The 14527-nt window shown below is 43.8% G+C and overlaps 1 protein-coding gene across 5 annotated transcripts in view; it reads right to left on the reverse strand.

Moving 5' to 3' along the window:
• Positions 1-7379, reverse strand: part of EDARADD (EDAR associated death domain) — a 96489-nt gene extending 89110 nt beyond the window's left edge. For 4 of the 5 annotated variants that reach the window (XM_045437266.1, XM_045437264.1, XM_045437261.1 and 1 more), the window contains exon 1: positions 7271-7379. The gene's annotated coding sequence lies outside the window, so the exon portion shown is untranslated. The remainder of the gene's footprint in view (positions 1-7270) is intronic. The other variant, XM_045437265.1, reaches the window with a different exon arrangement.
• Between the last annotated feature and the right edge of the window lie 7148 nt (positions 7380-14527).

A 14527-nucleotide genomic window follows, 5' to 3' on the forward strand; every position in this document is an offset into this window, starting at 1 on the left:
CATAAGAAAATGAACAACCTGATTTAAAAGCTGGCAAAGGACTTGAACAGATACCTCACTGAAAAAGATACAGAGATGGAAATAAGCATATGAAAAGATGCTCTGATGCTCCACATTGTGTGTCATGAGGGAACTGTAAATTACAATTACACCCATAAAAATAATACATCTATTAGAATGACAAAAATCCAAAACACTGACAGCATAAAATGCTGTTGATGATGTGGAACAAGAGAAACTCCCATTTGTTGCTGGCGAGAACACAAAATGGTACAGCCACTTTGGAAGACAGTTAGGCAGTTTCTTATAAAACTGAACACACTCTTACCATATGATCCAGCAGTTGTGTTCCTTGGTACTTATTCAAGAGTTGAAAACGATATGCATGCAAAAACCTGCACACGGATGTTTATAATTGCTTTACTCATAATTGCTGAAAGTTGGAAGCAACCAAGATGTCCTTCGGTGAGAAAATGGATAAATGAACTGTGGTCCATCTAGACAGTGGGATATTATTCAGCAATAAAAAGAAATGGCTACCAAGCAATGAAGAGGCATGGAAGAAACTTAAAATTCATATTAATAAGTCAAAGAAGTCAATCTGAAGAAGATGCTGTATGACTCCGACCATATGACCTTCTGGAAAGGGCAGAACTGTGGAGACAGTAAAAAGAGCAGTGGTTTGTAGTGGTTAGGGAAGAGAAGGATGGATAGGCAGAGCACAGAGGATTTTTAGGGCAGTGACACTATTTTGTATGATACTGTAATAGTAGATACATATCACTACACATTTGTCAAAACACATACAATTTACAATACCAAGAGTGAACTCTAATGTAAGCTGTGGACCTTGGGTGACAATGATGTATCAGTGTAGGGTCAGTGAATGTGACAGATGTATCACTGTGGTGCAGGATGTTGGTAGTGGAGAAGGCTGTGTAAATGTGGAGAATGGGAATAAATGGAAAATCCCTACCTTCTGCTCAATTACTGTGAACCCCAAACTCCAAAAATTAAAGTCTATTTTTTTAAAAAAGATCTTTATTATGCAAGACCATACAAAACAAGAATGCATATCAAGAGAGAAATAATATTTAAATGAGGACAAAAAGCTTGAGTAATGTGTACTTAGGGATTTTTGGTTGTACATTTGTAAGAAGTTCACACTGTCATTAACAATTGTTTATCTGTTCAAAGCAGAAGTAACATAAATAAATAGTAATGAAAACTCAAACATATAACATTTAAAATTGCCATCTATGAGCTCTTAAGAAATGGAACAAAATTGCTGTCTATCCAATATTTCTAGGTTTATAAGGGTTGTGGGGAATGAAGGGGAATGAAAGCTGAAATTAAATTTAAATTTATGATTTTTAAAAGATCAGATAATACAAAGAAGACCCCTCTGAGTAATGAAGAAATGAATATGGTAGCAGAAGATAGGAAAATGCTACATCCCCGTCAGCTCTCATTCTCTGACACCCTGGCACTTAGTGGAGACTCAATAACTATTTGATGAATAGAAAATGGTACTCTTTGACATTTCTGAGATTTTCACTAAGGCCTCTTGGTATTGCCATAGTAAATGAAGCTTGTAAATTGATTTTTTTTTAAATACATATAGAATGTTTACACTGCAAACACCTGCAAACAATTCAAGTTTTAGAATATATATATATTTTTAATGTTTATTTTTGAGAGAGAGCGTGAGCGTAAGTAGGGGAGGGGGAGAGAGACAGAGGGAGACACAGAAGCCAAAGCACATTCCAGGCTCTGAGCTTTCAGTACAGAGATGGACACGGGGCTTGAACTCACAAACTATGAGATCATGACCTAAGCCGAAGTCGGATGCTTAATGGACTGAGCCACCGAGACACCCCTGAAGTTTTAGAATATTTTATTCAGGAGAGAGGATCAAAATGACAAATTTTCAGGATGGGAGTTAATATATGGGATTTAAAAAAATGATTGACGTCCTTTTAAAAGACAGTTGACTATTTAAACAAAAAGTGTCACTCACTCAGAGAATTACCACATTATTTATTTGGGTGGAAAGGACCTGGGGGCCCATTTTGCAGAGGAGGAAATAAAATCACTAACAGGCCTCATGCCTTGTACAGTGATGAGCTAGAATCTAGGCCTCTAGACCAAGGGACCCTGTACTGGAATGTCTGTAGAACCATGTTACTCTTTCTTGTGTGCCAACAAATGTTTGGCCAGGTAAGAGTACAGTAACAATGAGTTATGTAAAGTTATAATAATTATCAGTGTCTTGAAAAAATCTTGTAAAATTCCCACAGCTAGAGAAAGTTATCTGTGAAACATCTCTACTGAAATGTCTCCTTGCTGTTACAAATTTAACATAGCAAAAAGAAAACAAAATTCTACTAATGGAATGTTCAGTAGGGGGAGCCACTGACAACAATGATAGTTTTTGCTAGCAGAACAATTTTATTGCAGAAACAGATGAAAGCAGTCAGGTAGACAGAGCCAAGGGCTGGAGGGATTTTTAAAGTTACCATGCCTCTGCCCCCCCCCCAAAAAAACCCAAACCTAAATCAAAATAAAAACCAATGGCCAAGATTTCAAGTTTGCTACTAAAGGTATAACATGGTTCTAAGAAGGGCAAATGACAAGATCAGAATTAGATTTTTAGAAGATGGAACTATTTGATACAGTAAGATCATGTAAATTATAAATTACCAGGAATAGAATATATAGAGGGTGCAGCAAGGAAAATGTTTTCACCTGATCTGATTAAGAAGTGGTTGAGGCCTGAATTAAAGTAATGTAGGGCACCTGGGTGGCTCAGTCAGTTGAGTGTCCAACTCTTGATTTCAGCTCAGGTCATGATCTCATGGTTTGTGGGATCGAGCACTGCATCAGGCTCCACTCTGGGTGTGGAAATTTTGAGGGAAAAAACCCTAGAACAACAGCAATAATAACACCTACTGTTTATTGATCCAGACCCTGTGCTAAGTCAGCTGAATGAACCATCCATGGTGGGCAAAGGGCCCACTGAAGCCGGAGCATAACCACCATTTGCCACCAGCACCCAGCATTTCCTGAGAGCCAGGCATGGGGCTCCGACTGGAGCTGAAAATGCTCAGGACCCTCACTGCTCCTTCCTCTTCTCAGGGGAAGACCGGCATGTCCACAGTGCAGTGTGACAAGCTCTTTAATAGAGGGAGTTAAAAGGCTGCCAAGGGATGGAGCTGGGTGGGAGCCACTAAGTTAGCAACAGATTTTCAGGGGAGGTGATGCGTGAATGCCACCCGAAAGAAGGAGTACGAATGTGCCAGGAGGCAGCACAGTGCATCTGCGAAACTACCGCAAGTTCTGGACAACTGGTCACAGCATCTGGTGGGAGGGGTATGGGTTGGAGGGGGAGGTTGGTGACTGCGGCTAAGCCCAGAGCATGAACTTAGGGGTGAGATGGTTTGTATACTACGTTGACGAATTGAGATACTACACTGTGGGAGTGCAGAATCATAATCGTAATAGAGTATTTAATTGAATCTTAGCTCTTATCAATGGTAAGATGCACTATGTTTTATGTACTGCTAGGAAAGGGAAACACTGTCAGTTGAACTATGACATTGTGAAGTACAAGATGCATGCGGCCTTAAGGGGTATTAAAATTGGGGGGTGGGGAGACAAATTTTGGAACCAACAAATTATAGTCATAGAATAATTTAGAAAGGGTGAACGTCTGGAAAAACCAAGACACCGATTATTGTTTAGTATGTGCCCCAAACTACCTTAACTCTTAGAACAAGAGACCTGCCAGGTATCCTTCCCTTCCTGACATTCCACAGCAGTTACACACAAGGTGCAGAGGGCAGCCAATGCCATCAGGCGCCATGTGCCATGTACAGATTCTGCGAGCAATGGCCTTTCGGAGAGGAAAGGGTGGAGAGTGGGCTTTCTGAGGTAGAGAACTACTAACCGGAAGAGTAGGGAAATTGACAAACACAGAATCGGGGTGAATGTTCATGTATGCCACTAGGAGGCAGAGTCTGAAATTTCACTTCTCAGAGATCTTTGGGCTCCTCAGAAAATTAAATATTTTTCATTTGGGACAGAACATTCAGGGTCAATGTAATCTATTTTGGGTTCCTGGTTCACTCATCAGAAATGTTTCATAGGCTTCCCTGGCACAAGGAATGGGTTTTGATAGCTCAGGGGTAAAGTCCTGACAGAAGCAGGCCACAATGTTTATGACAAACTATCCACGGAGAGGAGAACAGACAAAAAGCCAGATGGGTCTGACCCTGCAGATAAGGGTTGGTCTGGCAACAGGGGCAGATGGGAAGTGCGCACATCCTGCTAGAAGATCTAGAAAAGAGATAAGACCCCTCGTGGAAAAACCACTGGGAGAGGAGAGCAGCAGGTGCTGAGAGGTGCTCTGCCTTTGTCTGAGGGACCCCTGCCTGAGGCCGGCACCCGGGTGTTGCAAGGGAGCTGAACAACCTTGAACTCTTGAGAATTGGGCTGGAGGGAAGAAGTTGGTGAAGGAGGAAGATCCAAAACTTGGGTAGGAACCACAACTAAAGCGGCTGGGACAGAGGCGAAACCCGGCGTCTTACAGTAACCACTTCTTTCTTTGAAACTTGACAGAGCAGTGAGGATGAGTCATTGGGCATTTCACCTCCAGAACAACCTTGTTGCTCCCCATCGAAGGCAGTGAATCTTCCCAGGGATGGAGGACCACGACAATGATTTTTGGCATCACTTGAGCAGCTCGAAGAGTCATCAGCTCTCACCCAGCAGGAGACAGCTTTCTGCAAAACGCATTCCAGGCCTTCTCCATTGTTCCCATAGCTTCCAGCTCCTCTTTGGGGTGTTGCTTTTCCCCATGAGTCCTCAGGCCCCTTTGGACTACCCAGGGCACTCGTTGTGGTCTCCCAAGTGTAATTCAGCTTATTTCCCATAATCGAAAGTTACTAGTGATGTTTCTTGTTATCAAAACCTTCATTAATGATGGAAGGCCATACACTATGGGGTCAGTGGTTAGAAAATGTTGGCCTTGGGGCGCCTGGGTGGCGCAGTCGGTTAAGCGTCCGACTTCAGCCAGGTCACGATCTCGCGGTCCATGAGTTCGAGCCCCGCGTCGGGCTCTGGGCTGATGGCTCGGAGCCTGGAGCCTGTTTCCGATTCTGTGTCTCCCTCTCTCTCTGCCCCTCCCCCGTTCATGCTCTGTCTCTCTCTGTCCCCAAAATAAATAAACGTTGAAAAAAAAATTAAAAAAAAAAAAAAAAGAAAATGTTGGCCTTCTCTAAAAATACAGTAATTTAAACTAGAACCTTTTATGTATGCCCCAACTAACTAATTAGCAAATCTTTTTGTCTATAATGTGCATGATAATTTCAAAACTGAAGTATCAAAATTCCCTAAAAAGGTATATCCCTTACCTCAAAAAATTTACTTATTCTTGATAAGACATATATAGTGAGATAGAAGTGTCTAGAGCTGGATAATAGATCGTCAAATGACTGATACAGAGAGTAAGTGCTATCACGTTCAGTAGAGACAGAAATACGAGAGAAAAGAGATCCTTCCGAGTTGTAAAGTTCACAAAACCAACAAGAGCCGAAACTCTCGTTGGCCTTTGAATGACTGGATGGGAGTTGGGGTGAGCAGAGGTGGGAGCAGACAAGGAGACGGTGTAGAGAGTCATACAGTGAGAAAGCAAACAATAATGAGAGAACATTTTCTTAAAGATTATTAAGGAAGATAAGGTTAGAAAGAAGAGGAGGGGCCCAACTGAAGAGGACCCTAAATCCCAGCCAGCAACCTGTTAGTGCCGTTGAAAGTGTTAAGTATGATGGGTTACATGATGACATCTTTTTAGGATGAAATTTTAGAATCACAGAAATTAATATTACTTGGATTATGAATGCTTTACAATAGGTACTGGGATTGGAAATTAAGGACTAGACACCTGTATGTTTCATCTTGTTCCTTGTGAAGAGCACATCTACTCTTCAGCATTATTTCTTTAATTGTAATATAATCTGGTTTTACATGATAAACTTTTTCTTCTTCTTCTTTGTTTTTGTAGAATATGTGCTTCAGTGATACAAAAGTAACCTGAATCTGTAGTGAGAGATTATCGATTCAAAGGACAGCATTCTAAAAAGAAAATAACATCGTGATGTGAACTGTCAATTTTTATGTTTTCTCTATTTTCTTTCTTTTCTTTTTCTTTCGTTCAAAACTATGTTTTCTCTATTTTATTTCTTTTCTCTTTCTTTCTTTCTTTCTTTCTTTCTTTCTTTCTTTCTTTCTTTCTTTCTTTCTTTCTTTTGAAAGAGATAGAGGGGGCAAGTGAGCTAGGGGCAGAGAGAGAGGGAGAGAGAGAAGAGGGGCTCACCTGACTGGGGACTCAAACTCACTAACCGTGAGGTCGTGACCTGAGCCGAAGTCGGACACTTAACCGACTGAGCCACCCAGGCGCCCCTGTTTTCTCTATTTTCTACCAGAGTCAGTTTATTAAATGTGTATCCACGGTAGTGTCTGAGCAGGGCTCTTCCTATGAATTATTCACTGTAAGCTTAAAAATCATAGTCCAAACGTCCTAGTTTGGGGTTTGAATAATATTGCCACCCTGTCTGTGTAGACTTCCGGGTCAGGCACAAACTTAGATAGTATCAGCCTCAATCTCAAGGATATAGTGAAGAGTTAAATGGGTCATTTCGTCAGCAGGAATGAATTCTGGTGCACTCTGTTTTTCTGGAATCCTGATTTGTTGATTTCATAAAATGTTTCAGACAGTATATATATATTTAAAAAAAAAAAAAAACAAAGGAAGAAAAGAAAACACCCTTAGTTTCTGTTTCTAGCAAGGATACAGTGATATGGACTCGATTCATTGTCCAGCCTAAACAAGCCCCTAAACAGACAACATAGATGAAACAATAGGTTTCAATTAACCATTAATCCAGCAAAGAACAATGATCTCTGAGCGAGAAAACAAAGATGGTGAGCCCTAGTTGTAACAGCACCACCTGGAGAAAGTTCTCAGCCCCGTCGGGGTGCAGCTGGTAAGCGCCTGGAGGTAAGAGGCCACAAAACATCACTGGGAGGAGAAGAGCCCTACTTTGGAAGGTCGGGGCCAAATCCTGGGCCCCGGGAGAGGGGCTCAATTTCGAGCCTGTGGGGTCGCTGACGGCAGTGCGCAAGGAGGGACCCGGGGAGGCGGCTGCCGGCCGAGAGAAGGACTCCCCGCGCGCACCTCCTCTTGTTTTGGGAGCCCTCGTGGTCCTACCTCATTTGCCGCCATGGAGCCCGAAGTCCCAGGGAGGCGGAGCGGCCTCCGCAGCTGTAGTTCCCGGGTTCTGCCGGCCCCCTGCCCCGCCTTCCGGCGGGAGGCCCCCTCGCCGTCGCGCGAGACCACAACTCCCACAAGGCCCCGCGCTCGGAGGGGGCGTGGCCGGGGCGAAGGGGCGGGGTCTAAGCGGTGGGTCGAGGCTGCGGGGCAGGTACAGTCACGGCGCTCAGCCTCTCGGCCTCCCCACCGGGCGTCCAGAAGCTCGGGAGCTTTCTCATCGCTGGATTGGCACGGGACACCTGGAGTCACTCAAGTCCGGGAGCGTCGTCTCGAACGGGCGCTCGATGGGCTGCGTGTGCCTAAGTGTTGGTTGGGGAGGCACAGTGCTGGCGACTGGGTGGCATTGAAGCTGCTGCTAGTCCTGGGCTGCCTGGGGAGCCTGAGGAAGTTACAGGTGCTGGTAGGGGAATCCCGGGGGAAAATCGGAGCCCAAACCACCATTTGAGACTAGGAGCCCGAAGCTAACAATAACTGCGAGAAAGCCCAACCGCTGAAGTCCTTTACTTTCGGCTGAAAAGAAGGGAAGATGGCAACCAAAGCAATGGGACGTCTGCTGGAACTGTTAGATCCGATTTTCATAATTCTTTACCTGCCAACCATAGCTTTTGTCTTTTTATGCCTTGTGTTGCCTTCTGGAAGAATTCCTTAGCTTGATATCCCACCTCTCTGGTTTGGTTTTGAGCAGTGCCTGTTCTGCTGTTCAGTCCATCTCTTATTTCAGTAGCTGTTTGGATTCCTGAGATCTCGGTTAATTCTTTTCCTAACCGCTTGCTCTCATTTCATGATGTGATATTCTTGCTTATCCCTATGATTATTTTAATTATACCAATGTTAAAGTCTTGATCACTTTTCTTTTGCAAATTCTCTCTTTCTCAAAAAAAAAGAGGGACATGAGTGGCTCAGTCGGTGTAGCCAATTTAGGCTTGGGTCCTGATCCCAGGGTCGTGGGATTGAGCCCCATGTGGGGCTCCACGCAGAGTGTGGAGCCTGCTTAAGATCTTCCCCCTCTTTCTCTCTCTCTTTCTCTCTCTCTCTCTCTCTCTCTCTCTCTCAGTTCTGGAGGTTAGAAGTCCCAAGATCAACGTGCCAGCAAGGCTGGGTTCTGGTGAGCCTTCTCTGCTTGGCTGATAGATAGCTATCTTTTCACCACGTCCTCAGGTGGCCTCTTCTCTGTGGGCACTCACAGGCAAGGTGGGCAGAGAGAGCCACGGTGTCTCTCCCCCTTCTTGTGAGGACACCAGTGCTAGCAGATCAGGATCCTTAGGTCCTCATTTAACCATTATCACATCCATATAGGCCCTATCTTCAAAAGCAGTCATCTAGGGGATTAGGAATGCTACATATGACCTGGGGGACACAATTCAGTCTATGATAATCAGTGCAGGAAAAAAAGAACAACAACCCATGGAATGAATTCTAGAGTAATCACAGTGGGATGTTGTAAGGTAAGTGGGTGTAAAAAAGCACTTCCGAAGTCCATTTGGGTGTTAGTGCTAGAGGCTAATGGGAAAGTCCCACATCTTCCACGGTAACCCCGAAGGGAAGGTCTTTGGGAATCCTCTGCCAGCCATTACTTCCAGCCAGTGGTGATTCGGAAGTGAGCATCTCTCAGAGCCTAAAGTGCCGCATTTGAATCAGGACTCTGGGGTTGGGAAAAGTGCCACTCCCAAAGCCTGAGAGGTGTGGTGCTGTAAGTGACTTAAAGAGCACTGTTCTGGGAGATAGCACTGTTCTTGGTGTCCTCTTGGGTCGCTGCGACCCAGATGTGAAACCTCAGGTAATTCCTTAACCATCTAAATTCTACCTGATGGTGTCATGTGTCCCAAACCCCAGAGTTCGTTTTTTTTCTGTAACCAGATGCAGGTCCTTTGGTTCCCAATCTCTTACTGGGGCTGACCACCACAATATATGAGGCACAACCACTGGTGAGATGTCATGGTCCTCTTCCCCTTGGGGAGAATGGAAAGGCTCTAAGAGAGGGCAGAGCACGAGGGCAAATCCAGCCAGTAGGAGTGGAGGCAGGGACAAGAATGTGCTGATGATAGCCTTTGCAGAGGGAGGGTGGAAGTTGCCACCAGGGGTTCTGTTTCAGTCACAGATCTTGCTTGGGGGCAGAGTAGGGGGCAGTGAGCTATGGAGCAGTAACAGGCATAGTGACTTTGTTGCGCTTAAGCTCACAGTGACTTAGTTATATTGGGAAATACCTTGTTATTGTTTTTGACTTTGTGAGCGTGTGTGTATGAGAGAGAGAGTGGGGGCAGAGAGAGAGAGGGGGAGGGAGAGAATGCATTAAACTTTAAACAAGGAGGATAAGTAACATTTTTTTTGCATCTGATGAGATTTCTTCTGTGATGTTAAGAGATTCAATGTGATTGTAAATGGGGTGCTAGTGTCGGAGTCCAGACATAGGTTCAAAGAGTTGAAGAGGGAGATCTGGGGAGCTAGCCTCTTAATAAGAGAAGTGAACACCCAGTCATTGGTAAGACCACAAGTCTCGCAATACAATATGGCACCTGTGGTTTTGGTCCTGTTAAGATGGTGGTCTCGCCATCTTTAATCTACTAGTATCATTCTTCATTGCATGAAGTCCAGTGGGCCTGGCTGCAGCACAGTGTGGAGAACTGGGGGCAGCTGTGACATTTAGCCCTTTGTGGAGGGAATTTTAGTGGTATAAATAGCAACAGTTATCAGTGTTGGAGAGTTATGCTACTCTGCTCCAGGCACTGTGCTATGACCTGGGTTTACAGCGGAGAGATAGGAATACAAATAGGTGTGGGATCCATTCCCGTGAAGCTGAAACCCACCATTCGCTTTGTCCTATTCCCATTGTGTCTTCTCCAGCCACTGTGCAACCCCATCAAGCACCTACAGGGTTGGAAGTGTCCTGTAAAAGGACTTCAGTGTCCTCAGTGAGCTCATCAAGTTGGCTCTGTCTTGAATGGTGGAAGAAAAGGCAGGACATTTCTTCTTTCCATTAGCTGGCGATTTTATAATCTGGGGATGGTTTCTGGTTACCGAAAATTGGTGAAATTATCTGGCGTGGCCAAGTTGTTAAGTGTGAGATAAGAGTGGGGAAAGGGAGGGGCACCTGGGTGGCTCAGTCAATTGAGCATCCAACTCTTTTTCTTTTTTAAAATTTATTTATTTGGGGGGTGGGGAGGGGCAGAGAGAGAGAATCCCAAGCAGACTCTGCACCATCAGCACTAAACCTGATGTGGGGCTCGAACTCATGAACCATGAGATCATGACCTGAGCCGAAACCAAGAGTCGGACACTTAACTGACTGACCCACTCAGGTGCCCCGAGCATCTGACTCTTGATTTCGGCTCAGGTCATGATCTCACAGTCGTGGGATTGAGCCACACGTTGAGAGAGATTCTCTCTCCCCCTCTCTCTGTCCCTCTCCTCTGCTCATGTGCTCTCTTTCAAAATAAATAAATAAACATCAGGAAAAAACAAAAAACAAAACAAAACAAAAAAACACTGGGGAAAGGGAGCCGGAGATCATGGAGGAAGAGCAGGTCCTGAGCAATATTTCCCACTCTTGTGTGACAGGCAGATTCAAGAATGTGGTCAGTTACCAGAAGATGACGGGCATGGTGTGCAGATGGGCTTGGGGTTTAAAAGCAATCCTAGTAGCCCAGTTCTGTTAACTGATTTTCTGAATGCAATTATGGGAAGTGCCGTGTGCTAATGAAGATGGTCTGTGGAACAAAGGGGGAGAAATATGGATCAAGTTTGACCAGTCAATGAAGTTATAACTTTTTTTTACCCTGAGCACAGCACTTCTTAATCTCTAGCCTAGTTGATCTGTTGGTTATAAAAACGTGCTTTCTTCAAACTGACATTTCTCATTTTGTAACCTCTTTTAGCAATATAAATCATTCTACACGTTATCCCAAATATATCTAATCCTGTCTAGTAAAGAAAGCTTGAGAGTTTCATAGCTCTGTAAACATTTAAGAAAAACAATGGGCTCACTCTAGTTACTTTTTAATCCCGTTGACTTGCCAAGGGAAAGAGAAAATCTTATCACCAAGCACAAATTGCAATTTATACCTGTCAAGATGTTATTCAATATATAAATCATCAACCTCCTCAGGGGGCTTTTACCCTCTAATATCTCTATTATTCCATATAAATAGGTAGTTACCAGAACCCAGCTGACTCATTGATCACAACTCAGCTTACTCCCAGAAGCATAAATAAATTGTTACATGTTTACCTTGTTACCTGGACACTGATATAGAATTGTTAACCAGGTGACTCCACACACACACACAAAATTTCTTTTTTTATGGAAGTATAGCTGATGCACAACGTTACTTTAGTTTCACCTGTACCACATCACGAGTTAACAATTCTATACATTACCGCTCTATACACAAAGTTTTTGTTTTTGTTTTTTTTTAATTTTTTTTTCAACGTTTATTTATTTCTGGGACAGAGAGAGACAGAGCATGAACGGGGGAGGGGCAGAGAGAGAGGGAGACACAGAATCGGAAACAGGCTCCAGGCTCTGAGCCATCAGCCCAGAGCCCGACGCGGGGCTCGAACTCACGGACCGCGAGATCGTGACCTGGCTGAAGTCGGACGCTTAACCGACTGCGCCACCCAGGCGCCCCTCTATACACAAAGTTTTAATAGAACAACAATATCCTTGATTGTATCATGGAAATGTAAGAGACCAGTGCATTTTTCTGAATTTGTGCAATTACTTAGACATCATGAATCAAGGCCATTGTCAAGCCTTGATAATTAATTGTTAATGATTAACAGTTATTAATCATTAATTGTTAATGATTCAAGGAGAATCATTAACTAGAGGGATTGCTCATCGGGATGATAACCCCTCAAAAGACAGGTTCCATTAGTTGGCCACACGCATTTGGCAGCCTTGTGGACTTTTTGACAGCTGAACAGCATATCTGTGTTTCAAGCATTGTGATCCTTTTTCTTAATGCAAGAGTGACAGTGTCACCTTAACCTGTTAACTCCTGTCTTCGACTCAGAAGGTCGAATCAGTCCTCCAAGGGAATTTTCAGAAGAACCACCTCCAAGATGATCACCTGAGATATCTCCAAGAAAAAAAGCTGAAATTCTAAATAACACCCATCAGAAGTCTATTCATGTTGATAAAGAAAGGATTTTCCCCTGAATACCACGGAGGCTCTATGAGAGCAAGATCGTTACCTGTTTGTTCACTGCTGTGTCACCTGCCCCTAGAACAGCACCTGAAACATCAGTCAGGATTAAGTTGTTTTCAATGAATCAGTATGGCCTTTGATAGTGAGGTAGTTCATGGTCGTCAGGCAAGGGCTGGGATTTGTGTTGGGATTTCAAGAACAAGAGAAGCCAAAGAGCAAAATTGAGAGGCTAAGCCATGACAGGACACATTTTACTGGACTGGGGTAGGTCTGAATACATTTCACTCATAATTAACCTATGGCTGTGGTCTGTATGCATTTTGATAATTTTCCTTTGAAAATGTGAGGCACACAGATGTCATCCCCAGTGAATTCTCTTTGTCCATGACCAGAACCACAAAAAGAGTCGTCCTGACTGGCCTCAGTACTCACTCCAGAATTATACGTATTTCTTCCCCCGTGTTCTGACACCATGGACTTTCAGGTCGATCTCTCCCATCTCGGGTCCACTTGGTTGTAGATTACTTGCAATGTCTGCAATCTCAGGGTTGCGATACTATCTGACATTTGGTCATAACAAGTCTTTGAAAGCCAGTGTGTATTTTACATTTACAGCATTTCTCAGTTTGAACTGGCCACCTTTCAAGTGGTCAATAGCCACATGTGGCTGCTGGCCACAGTATTTGGACAGTGCAAGGTCTAGCAAGTCCACATGTTCTTCCACTCAGAGCATGTTGTGAGTTATGCTACATCTTAATTTCAACAATTAAGCCAAGTGGTGGCAGTAACTCAGTCATGGCATCATGCATTCTAAACCTGATGAGGCGGATTCCCACATTGCCCTTGTCTCTGCTACAGTGCTTACATCCGTTGCTGTTACTATTATAGTTATTTTTTTAATGTTTCTTGTTCACTGAATGTTTGATAAAAGAATTAGTGAAATGTGCGACTACAGAAAATATGATGAGTCGTGCATGACAAAGACTTTCTCCTTGACCAAACTTGAGTCAGGTTCCTCTGAGTCCACTTTCTGCCCAGACCCTGACCTTGGACTCTGCCTGTTTAGTCCAGTTTTAACAAGAATCCTGCCGAGTCAATTTATCAGAAATCTCCTACTCTGCCCTTGATATCTGATCAAATTCCTTATCCCCCACCTTCAATATTTTATGACCATGGCCTGCCTTCAGCAATAATCCTGTCCCATTGGTTGAGCCAGAATCCCCTGACCCTTACTCCTGATGTTCCCTCTTAACTTACCATCCAATGACTCTCACCATGCTCTTTGGCTATAAATCTCCACTTGTCCTTGCTCTATTCAGAGTTGAGCCAGATGTCTCCCATATTACAAAAGCCCATGGTAGTAGCATCCCTTGAATAAAATCTTCACTCCTGCTTTAGTATGTGTCCTGAGTAATTTGTTTTTGTCTTAACAGTCAAGAAGATGCTAATGGAGAACCATGACAAAAAGCATAACTTCCTATAATGGCCATTTGTTGGGTTTACCTGACAAATAATTCTTTTCCTCTTCCTCCAAGGTACTATCCTCCTCAATTCCAATGCTTGGTAGAACTGCCAGCTGGCCCAGGGGTGGGCAAGTGAGTCAGATGAGGCCAACATTAAAATTCTGATGAGAAATTGGATCTTGAGGATTCAAACCAAAGATGAGAAGGGGTTGGTGTTCCATTATTCTGATGGTCCATTCATTCTTGCTTTCTTGGCTCCTGGATCGACTATAGCTCCTGCCTTTCTGAAGATAATGACCACTCATCTGAGTATACTGTTCACAGAGTCCCTTTATAGTGGCCCGTGTGGGCCAAGGTGATGGAGCATAATAGGTTTCTGTAAGTTTTTAAAGACGCCTTTGTCCCCATTGCACATGGCCATTGGAGACAAAAGGTCTGGGTGGGAGTAGGATGATGGGAAAAGGTGAAGTTATAGCTACTCACTGATTTTGTGGTTGGTGGAAAGAAAGCAACACCCACATACAGGGCCAGGGATGTAGGTGAGTGGAGTGAGTATTCTTGACCCTACGAGGAATGGGGGAGGG

Source organism: Leopardus geoffroyi, chromosome D2, assembly GCF_018350155.1.
Source record: "Leopardus geoffroyi isolate Oge1 chromosome D2, O.geoffroyi_Oge1_pat1.0, whole genome shotgun sequence".
Lineage (NCBI taxonomy): Eukaryota > Metazoa > Chordata > Mammalia > Carnivora > Felidae > Leopardus > Leopardus geoffroyi.